General features: G+C 39.6%; 1 protein-coding gene across 1 annotated transcript in view; it reads left to right on the forward strand.

Annotated features, from left to right (window-relative positions):
* THEMIS (thymocyte selection associated) overlaps positions 1-16,442 on the forward strand; it is a 78,937-nt gene that overhangs the window by 46,072 nt on the left and 16,423 nt on the right. The gene's annotated exons all lie outside the window — the stretch shown is intronic.

Genomic DNA, 16,442 nt, shown 5'->3' on the forward strand with positions numbered 1-16,442 from the left:
AAATTCAAGAGTTTCACATAAGCAGATGAGAAACCTTGACTATTGAAACCTTTTGTTCTACACGACTCATCCTTGTTTTACCTCTTTTTGAGAGCTGCAAGGTGCATTCAATGACTTAATGAATCTGCTTATTTCATCTCTGCAAATCTACAAATGCTCGGATCTACAAATGCTGCAAAATCACAGACTTATTGTAGATGCCTGCAGTATTAATAATGTAAATATAGACCATCAAAACTGGATTGGTATTTTACAGGCAAGAAATACATTTTTCCCATGCAATTTATAGTCAAAAAAATGTCTTTTCCCAATATCTTTCCCCTTCTGGTGCATGCTGGCATAAATAATTCCTCCACTGTTAGTGGAGCTATGCTAATTTATACCCACAGAGGACTTGGTCTCAAAAGTCTAATTTAGATGACAATGCTGAAGTGCAGGGACTTGCCATTTTTATTTGTATGTAAAGTACCAGGCACTCAAGTAGTGGTGTGTCATTAAATTATTTCTAGGAAATAAATTGCCGTTTGCAAGGCTTGCTCTTGGGTAAAATTATATCTTTTTGTATGACTTAAGACAGATGCAATGAGTTAATTTAAACAGCTCCTCTTCACTTCCCTAATTTTGTTCTCTCTCCTATTTCCTGACTTTCCTCTGCTGAGCATGCTTTCTTCTTATATCTCACTGAAATAAATACATCCTTGCATGGTAGCTCAAGTACTTCATTGCAATGTTCCCTCAGTCCTGAAGTGCCTTGATTAAAAGTGAGGTAGTAGGGCATAAAAGTGGTCAAAGTCATTTATAGCTCCTGAGAAAGCTAAAAGTTGGATGTGGATGATAGGAAGACTTTTTAAAGCCATTGGAGCTCCCTCTTTCTTAGCTGTAAGGTTTTTTGCTGCACAGCACTGAATTTTACCCTAGGGTTGTTGACTGAGTAGCAACAGATTTGACAACAGTCTCACCTGCACACTGGACTTGTAACCATTAATGGGGCACTTCATTTCAGAGGAGTCATGCAATTACACCAAGTGATGTGCCTCTGCTTTTCAGGTCTCTTGCTAGTAATTTTATACAGGCTGTGTTCTGTTTTCAACAGTCTGTTCTCCTCAGCATTAATTGCTATTCTATTTATCTTTGCTGTATCTGAGTCTTATTCCCATGTAACCCTGGTCCAGCAATTCTTGTACATTAGCCTCTATTTCTGTCAAAATTAATTTGAAGTCAGCAGAACAGACATGTAGGCATGTAACTACTGCTAAACTTGAGACAAGGCTGCCTAGGTCACAAACACTGAAGAATGATCCTTCCCATCTGAAAAAAAGAATCTGCAGAAAGGAATGCATCAAGGTTAAGGTTGTTTTAAAGTTTATGTAAATGAAAGGAAAACTCATGTGTCCTATGAAGATGTTACAGGCACTGGAGGAAGCTGTGAACTGATCCTACTGCTTTACTAGTATTTGGTTCTGTACTGTCATTTAATCTCGATATTCATCCATACTGACCTGCTGTACATTGGAATGCAATGTATTGCATTCTGTTTTCTATTTTGTGGAAGGCAGGTTCCTGTGGTGTTCAGATAGCACTGTGAGAGGCTTGGTGATTATTGTCATGGTGACCGGCATATACAGTGAACCCTCAAGAAAGATAACTCTTTGTCTTGAGAAATCAGTTTTGATTTTTCTCAGAGTTGTTAATATGTTGGGATTCAGGTAAACCGTATCTCAGCAGAGTCACTGTTTTTTTTGATGATAGCCATGTACATTGCTGGAGACAGGATTTGTTCAATGGTACGTAAAGAGATTTAAATAGTTTTCTTTACTGGTAGGCTATATTTAAATAAACTAATTTTTCAGTCCTTAAGACTGAAACTTGGTGGAAGTTTTCTGACTTCAAACCTCTGCTTCACTTAGAAGCATTCCATACACAATATATATCAATATATGTTTTGTAAAAATATAAATGTGTGTTTGCATCTGTCTATTTATCAAGATAAATGAATTAAGGCAAAGAATTTTGTTGTTATGGGCTTTGTTCTGTTTGGTTTTTAACATTTATTTTGCATCAGCTACGAAGAAAACATAAGAGTAGTACAAAAAGAGAATACAAGACTAGTGCTAGCTATAAGGATCCTGGGGAGGTATTTATTACTATTGCAGCTGTCTTATTGCTTCAGCGGTTAAGCAGCTGGAGGGCTACTCATATCTGGAGAGCTGATTTGACCAATAACTGGAGAATAAAATTGGGATATTTGAGTGAAAATTCCACTGGGAAGTACTGTAACAGTAAAAACCCCTTACATGGATATTTATTGTCATTGTATCATCAGCTACAGGCTCATATGGAGCAAGAGTCTTGGGGTATCAGAGCCCTGCAGAAAGATGCAGTGAGCAGTAGTCCCAGCAGATACCCTCATAGGCAGAGAATGTGTGGCACAGGGAACAAACAGCAGATGACTTGCCTGCAGACACCCAGCAGGTTAGTGGCTAGATATCTTGGCAGTCCTGTATTGTCCTGAACTAACTCTCTGGACATGATTTTTTTTCTGAAGTTTTTGGGGAAGATAATAGACTCAGATCCCGGATATAATATTTGTCGAGACATTATCCTACAGAGTCTACAACAACTGTTGTATTTTTTAAACAAGAGTTTGTCATATGCGTTGAATTAATGCTGCCCTTGAAAGAATGCACTTGTCACATTGATGTAATGTGTCTCTACAAAGATATATCAAAGCTTAGTGAATTCTGTGTTAGAATAACCTTGTGAAATATTATAAGGTATTATTATTGGAAAATTAGTTTTAAGTAGATAAAGATCATCAGCAGACAGCACTTTCTTGAATGACCCTCATTTTTTGTCCTGAAAGCAGGAATAAATTTTGCCACCTTGCTCTTCCGGAAACTCCTTGTTCTCTCCCTCTGTTCATGATGGAATGATAAAATACAGGCAAGAAAGAGTTCTCGAGCAAGTGACTATCATACACAGTTTTCCTGAAGTAAGGTTCTCTTGTGACAGTGTACATTACAACTGTTTCCCTTGCCTAAAACATTAACTTCCATCTTTTCCATGAGAGCACTGAAGTCTGAGGATTGCCTGCAGTGAAGGATTTTGACCAGAAATTAAGTAAATATTTAAAATAGGATAATGTTAATAGGATTCAGATGGGCAAAAGCCATTTATTTTAGCAAAGGGTAAACTCCAGCATCACTGCTTCCAATCTGAATCTGGCCAGTTTTTCACTGTACTGAAGTAGTGTTAAGCTTGACTGTATGGCAAAATCTGGAAAGAGAATGGCTGGATGTTGATGGCATGATATCAAGTGTAGAAATTATGCGAGGAAAGTTTCTCTGGCTGAAGTGTCATTCACAGAAAACCTAAATATATGGCCCACATAAACATTTTACAGATGGGGTAACAAAAGGTCTTGAATGCATAGGGAGGGTTGTACAGAGTTTGCAGGGAGCATGGGGGGAAAAACCATGCAAACCAACCCCATCATCCTGTCTGCTGGCTCCCTGGTTCTCTGCGATAAGTGCAAATCAGCCTCTTCTTGTCCTCCTCACTGGCAGATTTTTAAATAACTTTGCAGATGTTGATAATGAGCAGCAGTGACAAAAAACATGGCTCTGTTCCTGTGTCTGTGTAGTATCTGTTAAAATGAGATGAGTTGTTGAGGAACAACACTGGGGATTGATGAGCCTCTTGATTTTATGGCTCTGTGATACTACCAGATTCAGTAACCTGCCTAAATTGGAAATCTACAAAAGGGGCTTTGTTTTTTTTATCTTTCGCTTAGGGCAGAGGCCTACTAATTACCAAATGAAAGCATATACTAACATATTGTGTAGGTAAATAAACCTTTTCATCTATAAGAAGAAAAACTTCACTTATCCTGATATTTACCGTACTGCTTGAACCTGAGTTGAGTTCCTCTCTTTTATCACTGGCAAGACAAAAGTAGCCATCAGGAACAAGAGATGTGCAAGACTCTGGAAGAAAACAGAGTATATTAACAAAATGTACAGAGCAGAGACCCTATTATAGTATCTATCCTCTCTCCTGTGCCACTGCAGAGCTAAAAGTGATTGATAATAACCTTGTAGTTACTGTACAATTTGCCTACAATTTTATAGTTTCAGTCATGGCATTGATCTACAGTTAAAGGAGATAATTCCTGTGTGCTATCTTGCCAGTCTGCCAAGAGCAAAGTACCAATTGTATCTGTAGTCACTGAAAATGAATACCTGCTTGAATCCAGGGTTTAATAGGGAAGTTTTAGAGAGTTATATTATGAAATTGTTATAAAGAACATTCTTAAGTTTGTAAGAGAAATATGATGAGGACAATCTAAACCTAGAAATTTCTATCAGTAATACTGCTTTTGTCAGCAGGGTGTTTTATAGCCTCTGCTTTCTGCCTTTCACTATATGAATGCTGCAAACCATTTCTGCTTAAAATAAACATTGCAGACTTACAGTTCTAAGACACTGAGAAGTATTTTTATAATTTTGACTTTATTAATTTGCAAAACTGGTGGATAACTGGAAATATTGAATGCAAATAGTTTAAAACACGTCATCTTTTCTTTCTGCTTCTTTTTTAATTTCAAACATATGCATAATGAATTAAAATACAAGCTTTTTTTTTCCAGGAAAATTTCTGTTTTGGACTAGAAACTGGGCAGTTCAGCAAAGATTCAGTAAAGCTATAATAGACGTATGTGAATCTTTCACACAGTACCTTCCCAATTTTATTCTTCCAACCAACCCTCAAGCTTACAATGAAACAAATAGGTCACAAAACCACACAGACCACTTCCTCTAAGGAAGTGCTAAAACTGGAGTGTGATGAAACACATGGGCTTCAAAGAGCTCTACACTGCAAGCACAGCTTCTTACTTTTTTTCTCATTCTTATTTGCACTGAAGTCTGGTTTTACTATGCCAATGTAAAAAGGGGCCTCAAAACGGTTACTGTCAAAAAGGGGTATGCTTTCCTCCTGCTATCATGCTGGTTATAGAAATGACCACATGGACTAGGAAGAGCCAGGAGTTGCTGGCCCAATACATTCTGGCTTGGAAGGAGCCATTGGAGGTACCCTCGGGTTGTCTATGTCACAGTTTTTTGATTTTCAAGATTTTCCTCTCATTATTTCAGTCAACTCTGTTGTACTTAGGACTGCATACCTTAGAAAATAAATGCTGAAGGGACGACTTCTGCCAGCAAGCTCTCTTTTGTTATCCAGAAACTGTCTCTATCTCACAGATGCTCTTTTATGATCCGTGTGAAATGAATAAGAGATTTTAGTTCATCTCCAGGTAGATTAGAGATTTATTTTTTTTTTCTCAAAAGCCTGTCACATGTAGTGCTGACTGCTGTCAAGCTTATTAGCTATCCGACAGCTGCAATAAGTATTGGAGGTTGAGGCTAACCTGAGATGTGCATTGTTTATATATTCCTTCGAACATCACCAGGCACCCAGGTATCATAGGTGGATTTGTTAGTTTTGAAGCTTTCTATACAGAAGTAAATAAATGTCTATTAAGCCACAGAATTAATGATGAAAGGCGGTACATTCTTCTTTTATTCTTGTCATCTTTCTCATAAGTCCACAAAGAAGGAAATAAATAAATGGTGCCAAGTTATTTATTTATTATCTGAATTTTGGTAGCACCCACAATATGTTAAACATTGACTTTATCTCTGGAAAGTATAGGTCGTTCCCTGAGTACTTTCAGATTAGGACTTACAGGATTTGAGTATCTGACTATCAGCTATAATGTATCTAGGGCCAAAAATACGTGTGTTTTTCCTGTAGAAAACAGAGTCCAAGTTCCTGATCTTCCCAGCTCTCAGGATTGTCCAGCACCACAGCGAGACTTCCAGTTGCCAAATAGGATTAGTCACTGTAGTAAACTTAAGTATGTGTGAAAGTGTTGGCAGGGTCAAAGTCTCTAAGGCTCTGGTTCTGTAGGCACTTATGCACATGCATAACTTTACTCACTGGGGCAAGAAGTACACAATGACCCAAATCAGCCAAATGCTTTTAAGAATGTGTGTTACTTTCATTAAACTCACAGCAAGCCATTTTTCAACCAGCTTGAAAAAAATATCAGGCATCAGGATCTCTGTTACTTGGTGTTGATCATTTCAGATTTGCCATTTTGTTTCCTCTAAGGCAGTTTCAACTCTGTCCCACCCATCTTTGTGTGCATTGCCTTAGGACTTAGTCAAGCACAGAAACTGCTATGAAAACTCCATGGTATGAAAAGTTGGAGTCAGCCGGAGGGAGCAGGCTGGAGGCAGATAGCTCCCCACACAGGTCTGTCTCCATTGCCTCTGCTGTCAAGAGGATGACATCTTGGTGTGGCCTTGGCCCTGTTCTGTGGAGGATGTGGGGTTAGTCGCAGCCCCTGGATGTGTGGGGAGTCCTTGCCTTTGTCTTGGCTTCAGCACTCAAGATGGGAAACTGATAACAACGGGCAGGGAGTGTTCCTACTTGACATTTTACTTGATAGCTGTCATTGCCAGTTGCAGCCTCAAAGTTCTACCTACTAAAGACATGCACTCCTATTTCCACTTGAAATAATTTGTATTTGATTCTAGGAATATTTGATTGCTCAGTAGTTATGGACTCCAGAGCAAGACTTTAACAAGACAAAACAGAAGAGCTACAGTCACAAGCATGCTGGGGCAAGAGAAGAGTAAGCAAAGTCTGACTGTAGGTGGAGTCCTCTCCCAATAATCATAATGTTCGCTGAAATTTAATTGGCTTGGTTAGTAAGCATAGGTCAGTGTACTCCCCCAGAATCTGGATGAAATTCAGAGTTGGCTGAAATAGTATGCGAACACCCTCTGGCTGTGACATTGGCCTCAATTTGTACAGGTCGTTGCCTATTCCAATTTTCTCCCTTGCAAAAGGCAAGGGCTTAAGAAGTCATCTGGTTTGCTGCCACTGAAGTTGCACTAGGAAGATAAATTTCTGTGCTGCACTGGGGATTACAGTAGAATATCCCTAGCTAATGTGACAGAAGAAAGAGGCCTTCACATCCCCAACCAGCCCTTTCTTGTTAGGAAGAATAAGATCAAGAAGCACACCCCTCCTTGTCAGCTCCTCTATCATTTGCATCAAAAAGTTATCTTCAGCGCATTGTAGGAACAGCTTGAATTGTGTATAGCTGGCTGGCACACACCAACCTGTGTAAACCATTAATTTCCCTCCTATTCATAATCTTCCTTTAAATTTGGAAAGCCATAATGAACTCTCCCCACAGCCTTCTCTTCTCCAGACTGAATAAGCCCAGCTCCCTCAGCCTATCTATCTTCATAGGAGAGGTACTCTAGACCTCTGAACATTTTTCTCGCCCTCTTCTGGACGCTCTCCAAAAACTTGACATCTTTCTTGTGTTGGGGACCCGAGACCTGGACACAGTGCTCCAAAAGGGGCCTCAAAAGGGCAGAGTAGAGAGGGACAATCACCTCCCTTGCCCTGCTGGCCACCACTCTTCTGATGCAGCTCACGGTACCATTGGTTATCTGGGATACCAATGACTATTTGGGGTGGAAGCTCACAGTGCTGGCTCATGTTAAGTTTTTCATCTACCAGGACTCCAAAGTTCTTCTCAGTAGTGCTGCTCTCAAGGAGTTTTTCTCCCAGTCTGTGTATGTATTTGGCATTAACACAACCCAAGTGCAAAATCTTGTGCTTTGCTCTGATGAACCTCATTAGGTTCACATGGGACCACCTTTTGAGTTTATCAAGGTCCCTCTAGATGGCTTCCCTTCTTTCTGCCATATCAACTGCACCAGTAAGCTTAGTGACATCAGCAAACTTGCTGAGGTTGCACTCAATCCCATCATATATGTCACTGACAAAGATGTTAAAGAGTACTGGTCCCAAGACAGACCCCACAGGAATGCTACTTGTCACTGGCCTGCATCTGGACATAGGGACATTGAACATACCCCTCTGTTTTTGACCTTCTAATCAATTCCTAATCTGCCAAATAGTCTTCCTTTCAAATCCATCTCTCTCCAATTTAGAGATAAGGATGTGGCAGGGGACCATGTCAAAAGCCTTGCAGATGTCCAGGTAGATGACATCAGTTACTTTCCCTTTTTCCACCGATGCCATCAAAGAAGTCCACTAGGTTGGTCAGGCATGAACTTCCCTTGGTGAAGCCATGCTGACTGTCTGGATCACCTGCTCATTTCTCGTGTGCTTTAATATGTCTTCCAAGGGGATCTGTTCCATGATCTTCCCAGGCACAGAGGTGAGGCTTCCTGGCTTGTAATTCCCCAGGTACACCTTCCTCCCTTTCTTGTAAATAAGTGTGATGTTTCCCTTTTTCCAAACACCATGGACTTGGCCTCATAGTCACGACTTTTCAAATATGATGGAGAGTATCTTGGCAACCACATCAACCAGTTCCTTCAGACCCTGGGATGCATGTCATCTGGTCCCATAGATTTGTATGTATTCAGCCTCATGAGGTGGACTTGGCCTTGCTGTGCACTTACAGTGGGGGGAGTTTTTTCCCCCAGTTCCCACCAAAAGGTCTGGGGAGGTAAGGTTCAGAGATGTGAAAAATGAGAATCCTGGCTGCAAGTGAAGATGGAGGCAAATAACTCATTTAGTACCTCAGTTTTCTCTGTGTCTGTTGTAGTTAGTTCTTCTTTCTCAATTATCAGAAAGTACACATTTTGGCCTGTCTCCTCTGACCAATGTATCCATAGAAATCCTTTTCGTTGTTTTTAACATCTCTCGCCAAGTTCAGTTTCATCTGTCCTTTGCCTTTCCTAATCCTATCTCTTCATGTCTGGTCAGCATCACTGTATTCTTTCCAGGTGATGTTTCTGTTTCCACTGCCTGTACGTGCCGTTCTTTTCCCTCAGTTTGACCAGTAGGTCCTTGCCAAGCCATGCCAGTTTCCTGCCTCCCCTGTCTGCTTTCTTATTCTAGGGGATGGGGAGCTCTTGTAATCACAGAAAGACATCCTTAAAGAGTAGCCAGATTTGCTCCACTCCTTTGTCTTTAAAAAAGGCTTCCCAGGAAATCTCATTCAACAATTCCTTAATCAGCCCAAAGATCATTCTTCTGAAGTTCAGTGTCCTGATTCCACTCTGCCAGGGTCACACTGATCAGATTTGTTGAAGGTGCAGATGAAACATACAATAATCTGCAAATAATCTGACATATGACACAGAGTATTTAGGGGAGGTCAGGTCTACACATTTGAACTACTTGCTGTTATTAAGACTGAGAAACTTGTCCTACTTGTGCAAGCAATGAGGCTACAACTATTACTTCTCGAAACTGACGTGATTGATGACATAATAATCTCTTTCATAAAATTCTGTGAGCTTGCTTAGGGTTATTTCATTTTCCATCTCCTGACGTAAAAGTGTCTCTATCAGAAAAAAAAAAAATATCTGTCTGACCATCTGAATGTTGAGAATGAAGTCTCAGGAGAAAATTGCATTTCATTATTTTGAAAGGCTGGTGGCTGAATTGAAACGCAAACGAATGATTAAACTCATTCAAAGATTGAATGAGACCAAATTTTATGCTGCAGAAATAAAAGCTTTTCTATATTCCCAAGGTAATTTAGCGGACTGAGGAAACCAAAACAGTTGTATGTGAACTTATAAGAGATGAACAACTCTGCTCTCAGAAAAAACTGAATAGTTCTTCCTTGTTAAGAAACATTTCTAAGCATTGTCCTCTGAATGATTATGAATCCAATCAGAGAATCTTTCGTCTGATATATATCTGTTGTCACTTTGGCAAAGTCTTCTGAAGTCATGTGTAGTTGTCTTGGCAGCTCAGAGTTTCATAGCAGTGTTCATAACAACTTCAAGAGTACTAAAAAATTATGCTGTCTTCTTAGACATTGTTAAAATGGGATTTCATTATTTTGGTCAAGACATGAATATACTTACCATTTAGACTATCCTCTTCACATAGGAGCATCCAGAAAAATGATGAACAAGCTGTCTGAAAAGCCTGCTGTAGCACACTGAGGCTATGTGCAAAATTCAGACAATGTTTCAAGAAGTTGGACATATACTGAACATAATTGAATGTGAAATGGGGAGAAACAGCATCTTTCTCCCCAGTTCTGACTAGGCAGCAACTTTCAGGGCTGCCTAGTCGCAAGTATCATCTGTGGAATGGCAGAAGTATCAACTCAGGCATTATTGGGGTATGATTAGTTTTTAAGAAAAATGCATGCTTTACATGGGTAAAGTTTCACGCTCCCCTTTTGAGAAGATATGAGAATAAGCTATTGAGTGACATTAATGAAATCCTGATTATCCTACTTTTAACCCAAACTTTATTATAGAGGAAGTATCATTTCATAATGAACTGTCCTGTACCATAAAGAGAGAAGCAATGAAAGGAAACCTATTTGTCAAGCATACTGTCTGACTGAGAAAAAAATCTGCCCCAAAGTTCTATAAATATTTAAACACCTTAGGAGATTAAATCATAGACCTTTCTGCGTCCATCAAGAACCCCCACAGATATTGACTCCTGGAAAAGCATGATTCTCTTAATTACTCTTGCAATACATCAATATTTGCTTAATGGACTGCCCATATCCAATCTACCATAGCTATGGTAAGAATACTTTCATCAATAAGTGTGCAACAGAGAAATTAGCTGCTAAGAACACTTGTCTGGGAGTATAACTACCATGTAAAACAGGTTGTCCCAATCAGCTGGTCAAAATCTATTTGATTTGAACATGGTTTTGTCAATTTTGTGATTAGTGCTGGAAAGGCACACCGGGATACAGGGTGAAACCTGATGATGCCACACACTGAGAGCATAAGCAATAGACTGCCCAAGGAACTGAGAATGAAATAAAGATCTTTTGGTGCTTCCTGTAAACTTGAAGACTAACATTCCACAAAAGCTAAGTGAAGATGTTACCAAGATTATCAAATACAGACTTCACATTCACCTTTACATGATTAACCCAGGCCATTTGTGTCAACTAGAAATACTTTCATGTTCTGTGTGTTACATCTACAAGATGAATTGCTTATACCTCCAAATTTTTCTTTACATCACTGGTGGTGTGTAGGAGTTGACCTATATCGTCTGACTGCTGTGGGGTCTCTCTCATCTCACCACTGTATTATGTTCCAAGCAGTCTTTAAAAATGAAGTGATCTAGGCTGAAAACTGGCTGCAACTCAAAATTCCTCAGAGGTCTTTTTCCCTGCTTGCAAAAGACTGTGCCATGACTGATCCACTGCAGACTTCTACAGGTTGTGTGGAAGTTCAGCAGTACCATGAAGGCCCAAGATTGAAGTGTTCTACATTTATAAGCCGATATTTCCATGACCCAGTTCTGATAGTTCCTCTAAGTTTAAGCCACAGGTTTACGATACTCATTAATACAATAATACAATGGTCTGGATTACAGGAAAAATAAATGACAGTAAAGCACACAACTCTAGCAGTGCACTTGCAATGCTGGAGTGTCTCCTTATAGACCGCTTGAAGAGATCTTTGCTCTGGAACCCTGCATGGGCAGTCCCTAGCCTTCCCCACAGCCTGAGGGAGCATATATGGTTTGTCTAACAGGATTCCACATTGTTTCCTTGATAGACACGCTGTTTACTCAGAACACAATAAAAAATGTTCACAAAAGAAAAAAGAAGGAGGAGGGAAACTATTTAGAGTTCACATCTCTGCTCTTTCTCTTAAATGTTCAAGACAAAATAAGGCATAGCATGTGCATTTACTTGGTTTACACAAGAGTGTTCACGTTGACAAAAATAATATGCTGCTTATCTCCATTCGTGAATAACTTTGAGAAGTTGTGTTATAAAAAAAACCTACAACTACAGAACTTCTCTCTCTTAATTGGCTTCCTTCTTTCCCATACAGTTTTTTTACATTGTTTAGATTTAGATTGTACTTAGTCCTTTCTCATCTGATTTAGATCCAGTTGCTGTGTGAAAGCCAGTATAATTTTAAGAGGCAATATTTGGAGAATTTTAGTTCACCTGAGCTGAAGCCATAAGTTAAGCCATAGTATCACAGTACAGGCACAGGCTACATTTTTATGTTCATTTTTTAATAGTATCCTAAATAAACAGAACATGGTGAAAAAGTGTAACTACCATCTCCAGAATAGTTCCTTTAGGAGCATCAAAAATATGTTAAAGACACTGTCACAGTCACCACAAAGTATGAGAACATATAATTGCCACATAACTGAGAAGATGAGCCAGGAGACCTCTCAGACCCCTGTACATTCAGCAGCTGCTGTGCCCAGAAGGAGGATGTTCTGTGGAGGAATGCAGGAAGAAGAAGTGGGCATTTTGTAGTGCACACATTTTATTTTGGTACCAGAAATCGCATTCGCTTGCAAGCCTACTCTCCCCTTATCTTTTGTTCCCCACAGAGAAATGAAGAAATTCAAAATCCGAGCTGCTAATAGCTCACTTTGTCAAAACAGTCTGAAATGTCCCTCGTAATGGCTTTTGTAAATACTTGTACTATCAGGATTCAAACTTTCTTCCTTTTGAGAAGGAATGCAGCTCCTCCGTGCTGTTTTCTTCAACTTTGATAATAAGCCAGAACACCAGTGACCTGGTCAGGTTTGGTAGCCACCAATGTGCAGTTTAACACAGCTGTAAACAAATTCTGTGCCGTATTTTGAAATTATGTTAGATGATAAAGAATAAGCAAGAAAGAAAAAAAAAAGAGGGGGGCAAAATAGTTTCTTTCTGTCAAAACATATTAGTTTCTAGTGGGCAAGCTGAAATACTTATATACTCGTACTTCTATGTACATTTATACATATATATATGTATGTGAGGAGATAAATTCTTGGAGAGGTTCAAATCTTACAAAAATACCTTTTAGAATAAGAATGCATTTTACTAATAAAATAACCCATTTCTCCTTCACTCCTGCTGTTACATTCCCCACTGTGGCCTGGAAACCAGATGATTTTCAAAAACAAGAAGCCTGATTCTGCACTCACATAGTACGGAGTAAAGTCGGGGTAATGCTTATGAACTACATGGAGTGGGTCCAGGTTTACACCCAGTTTCTAAGATCAGAATCCTCTCTGAAGTATTTAATTCCTACCAACGCGATGCCCCGCTGCTTCACTGAGGCTGCTGTCTGCCACGCACAGCATTTTCTGTCATTCGGTAAGAGGAAGCACAGTGTGAGCCCTGCAGCTGGACCTGCAGACTAATGCTAGGAAGGGAAGCACAACAGCCAGAACTTGAAAATGATTTATTTTAAAACTCTTGCTCTCCCTACCCAACCCTCTCTGCAGGGCCACAATTACAGGAAATGGGGCAGGATACATTCAGACCAAGGGGAGCCAGAACAAAGCTGGAAGTGGATCAGGAGTTCAAGGGGAGACCGGACAAATGCTTGGACCCGTTGAGGGTTACAAATAGACAAACCGCATCAAACTCAGGAAATTCCCTGAGCTGAAAATAGAGATGAGAGAGCATTTGGAAGAAGCAGGTAGTCAGGCTATGTCCTGACTTTTGCACAGTGACTGTTTAGGATAATGGTGAAGAGATCTTGAGACATATCTTGATCTGGACCAGGGTGGCTAATATTTCTTTCTTTTTTTTTTTTTTTTTTTTTTTTGGCAGAGAAGACCTGAGGTTTGAGGGAGAGGCAGTCAGGAGAACGGTGCAGTGAGGGATTCCTTATTTGAGATTCTCTATCAGGAGTTACAGGAAATTTTCTTCTTTTCATTTGGTTTCAGTTCAAATATTCCCACATTAAATTGAACTTGACTTCAGTATTCAGATTTCACTCTGTTGAGTAGATTACATCTGCAGTTTGGCAGACCTGCAGATAATTAGTTCTCCTTGTAATTAAATTTCCAGTTAATGTCCCATTAAGATAAATGAGAAGAATTTGCATCTTCTTTTTAAGTGGTGATTTCACAAAATGCAACATTTCATAGACTTTGAGCAAACAAGCACTTCCACTTGCCAAGGTCAGATGCAATTGTAGTATTGTAGCAGATCTTAATAATTCACATCTTCAAATTTTTTTTTTTCCAAGAGCCATCCTGGGGAAGAGCAGAGCCTGCCTCATAGTTAAGAATCCTGAGCAATAGGGTCCAGTTCTTGCTTCAGTTCACAGTCACTTTCTCATGCAATGAGTGTCATGGAAACCAGAATTTTCACAGGTGGCTGCTAAATGCCTTTCCTTGTGCAACCTGAGGCAGCTGGGGCCTGGTTTCTGCAGCTGAGCACTCACCAGCATGGCTGAGAGCAGCAGGCCAGGCAAGCAGGCAGGCAGGGAGTGGCTAGGAGTGGCACGTACAGGAGGGGGACAGCAGGGAAACCAAGCCAGTACCCACTAATTTTCTGAAGATATGAGGACAAGAACATGCCAGCATGTAAAATGTGGAAAAAAAATACATTCCTCTGCACGAGGCATTGAACAAAGGAAGTGCAGCCACAGTCTAAGTACTCAGGAAAAAGCACGCTTTGAGGTGCAGGTGTATCTGAAAAACAAACAGAATACAAATATCATATACACTAGCTAAAGAGGAAAAAACTCACTTCTCTGCTGTGAGGCCCTGGGAAACAAGCACTTGCCCCTTCGTGTATTTTATGAGGTAGGAGGAGGGGAGAATGAAGAGATGGAGCTGAGACAATGTGCAGTTCTATATCTAGCATTTGAACTATTACTAAACATTTTAAAATACTCTTTAGATTTGCATCACTAATATCGGAAGGTCTATGCCCAGTGATTTTGTACTGTAAAATATTGCATTGTTTCAACCCAGAACACTCGAAGATGTCTTATGTTGTTTTCTGCTCTTTTGCTTGAATACAAACAGAGCAGGAAAAGAATGCCTGAGAAAGTAGAACAACAGTTTTAGTTACCCACAGACATAATAGATCCTTTGGTAGCAAATCTCTTGAGACATACTCTGTACCATTCTTGGACAGATTTTTGGAAAAGAAAAAAGATCTTATTCAACAATAAGTGGTTAGATGAATACTGTGAGCTCTGAATGAATGCATGAAAGTTGTTGGATAAAAACAGAAAGCTTCAGGCTCTGAAATTCTGGAGCAAGCAAAGAATTTTAGCAGAATGTAATAAAGACACACACTTGCATGTTTTTATTTATAACATGATACAAATCATCTGTAGCTTAATCAGCTGTAGATTTCTGTAGATTATTTATCTGAAACGTGGGAACTACCCTTACAGAGCAGCAGTTTTTAGTTACCTTCTTAAAGCCATATGAGATTTCCTTGAAAAGCTGTAATATGCACACAGAGCAGCCCTTCTCAAAGGTTATGCTGCTGGCTGGACACTTCTTTTTTCCCCATTTGCTGCTGCTTCTCCTCCTAAATCACAGAATTGCAGGGGTTGGAAGGGACCTCAAGAGATCATCAGTTCCAACTCCCCTGCTAAACAGGTAAACGATCAAACCTCAGTCTGTTTTGGTAACAGGTTTTAGCGTTTCACTGCATAACACTACCCCAAGAAATGATCAACTTTGATGAGTATTTTCCTTCTGCCTAGCCTTGATACAACTGTGAAATTTGTATCGCATGTGGTTGCAAGTGCGGGGAAAGGGGTGGACCAGAGGGAGATATCTTTGTCAGGTGAGAGGTGAGGCGCTAAGTGTTTAGCTATTTTTTATATTGCTGAATTGTACACCCTTGCGAATAACTTTAAGGTGCTCAGGCTGGGCATAAGGCAGAGAACACAGCCATCTAGCGGCTGCCGCAAGAACCCTCGTCGCGTGCAGGAAAAAGATCCCCAAAACAGAAGAGTTTGTTCTGTTCTTGCAGAAATGCCATTTCCTTCGCTGTTTATTCACTGTTAGTCACTATGCCATCGGAATATTCGTTCAAGCTCACAAATAGGATGCGTGTTGGGAAAAGCTCAGTGTGTTCTGCATGCTTTGGTTTTTTGAAGACCATTCAGTCTGATATGCTATCTGTTTTTATTCCTTTAAACAAGGATGTAACTGTAGTGTGACTTTCTGCTTAGTTTTGAGTTTGAAATCCTTATTCAAGCTTTGGGCAAAGATAAGCTAAACCTCTCTCAACTTCTACGAAAATGTTTATTTTTAAATATGCATTTTGAACTCTGTGCTTACAGTGGCATCTGCCTACAGTATATCATGACTTTATTATATAGCATCTCCATTGTAATCTTCAGAAAAACCTGACAACATAAAATTAACTGTGATGTTGTAAGCACATACAAAGAGTACCTTGTACAGGAGAAACCTGTTAAGAATTTGAACCCTGATTTAAAAAAAAAAAATAAAAATAAAAAAAAAAAATTATTTACTCAGAGTTCCATGTCCCTTCCAGGCAAAAAAGAACTCATTAACTAATGTGATTTTGTTCTTGCCTTTGAAATAATATAATCTTGACCCTTTTTGGGGCAAAAACAGTTCATCTGTAGTTT

This window comes from Phasianus colchicus, chromosome 2 (genome assembly GCF_987193195.1).
Source record: "Phasianus colchicus chromosome 2, bPhaCol1.hap1.1, whole genome shotgun sequence".
Taxonomy (NCBI): domain Eukaryota; kingdom Metazoa; phylum Chordata; class Aves; order Galliformes; family Phasianidae; genus Phasianus; species Phasianus colchicus.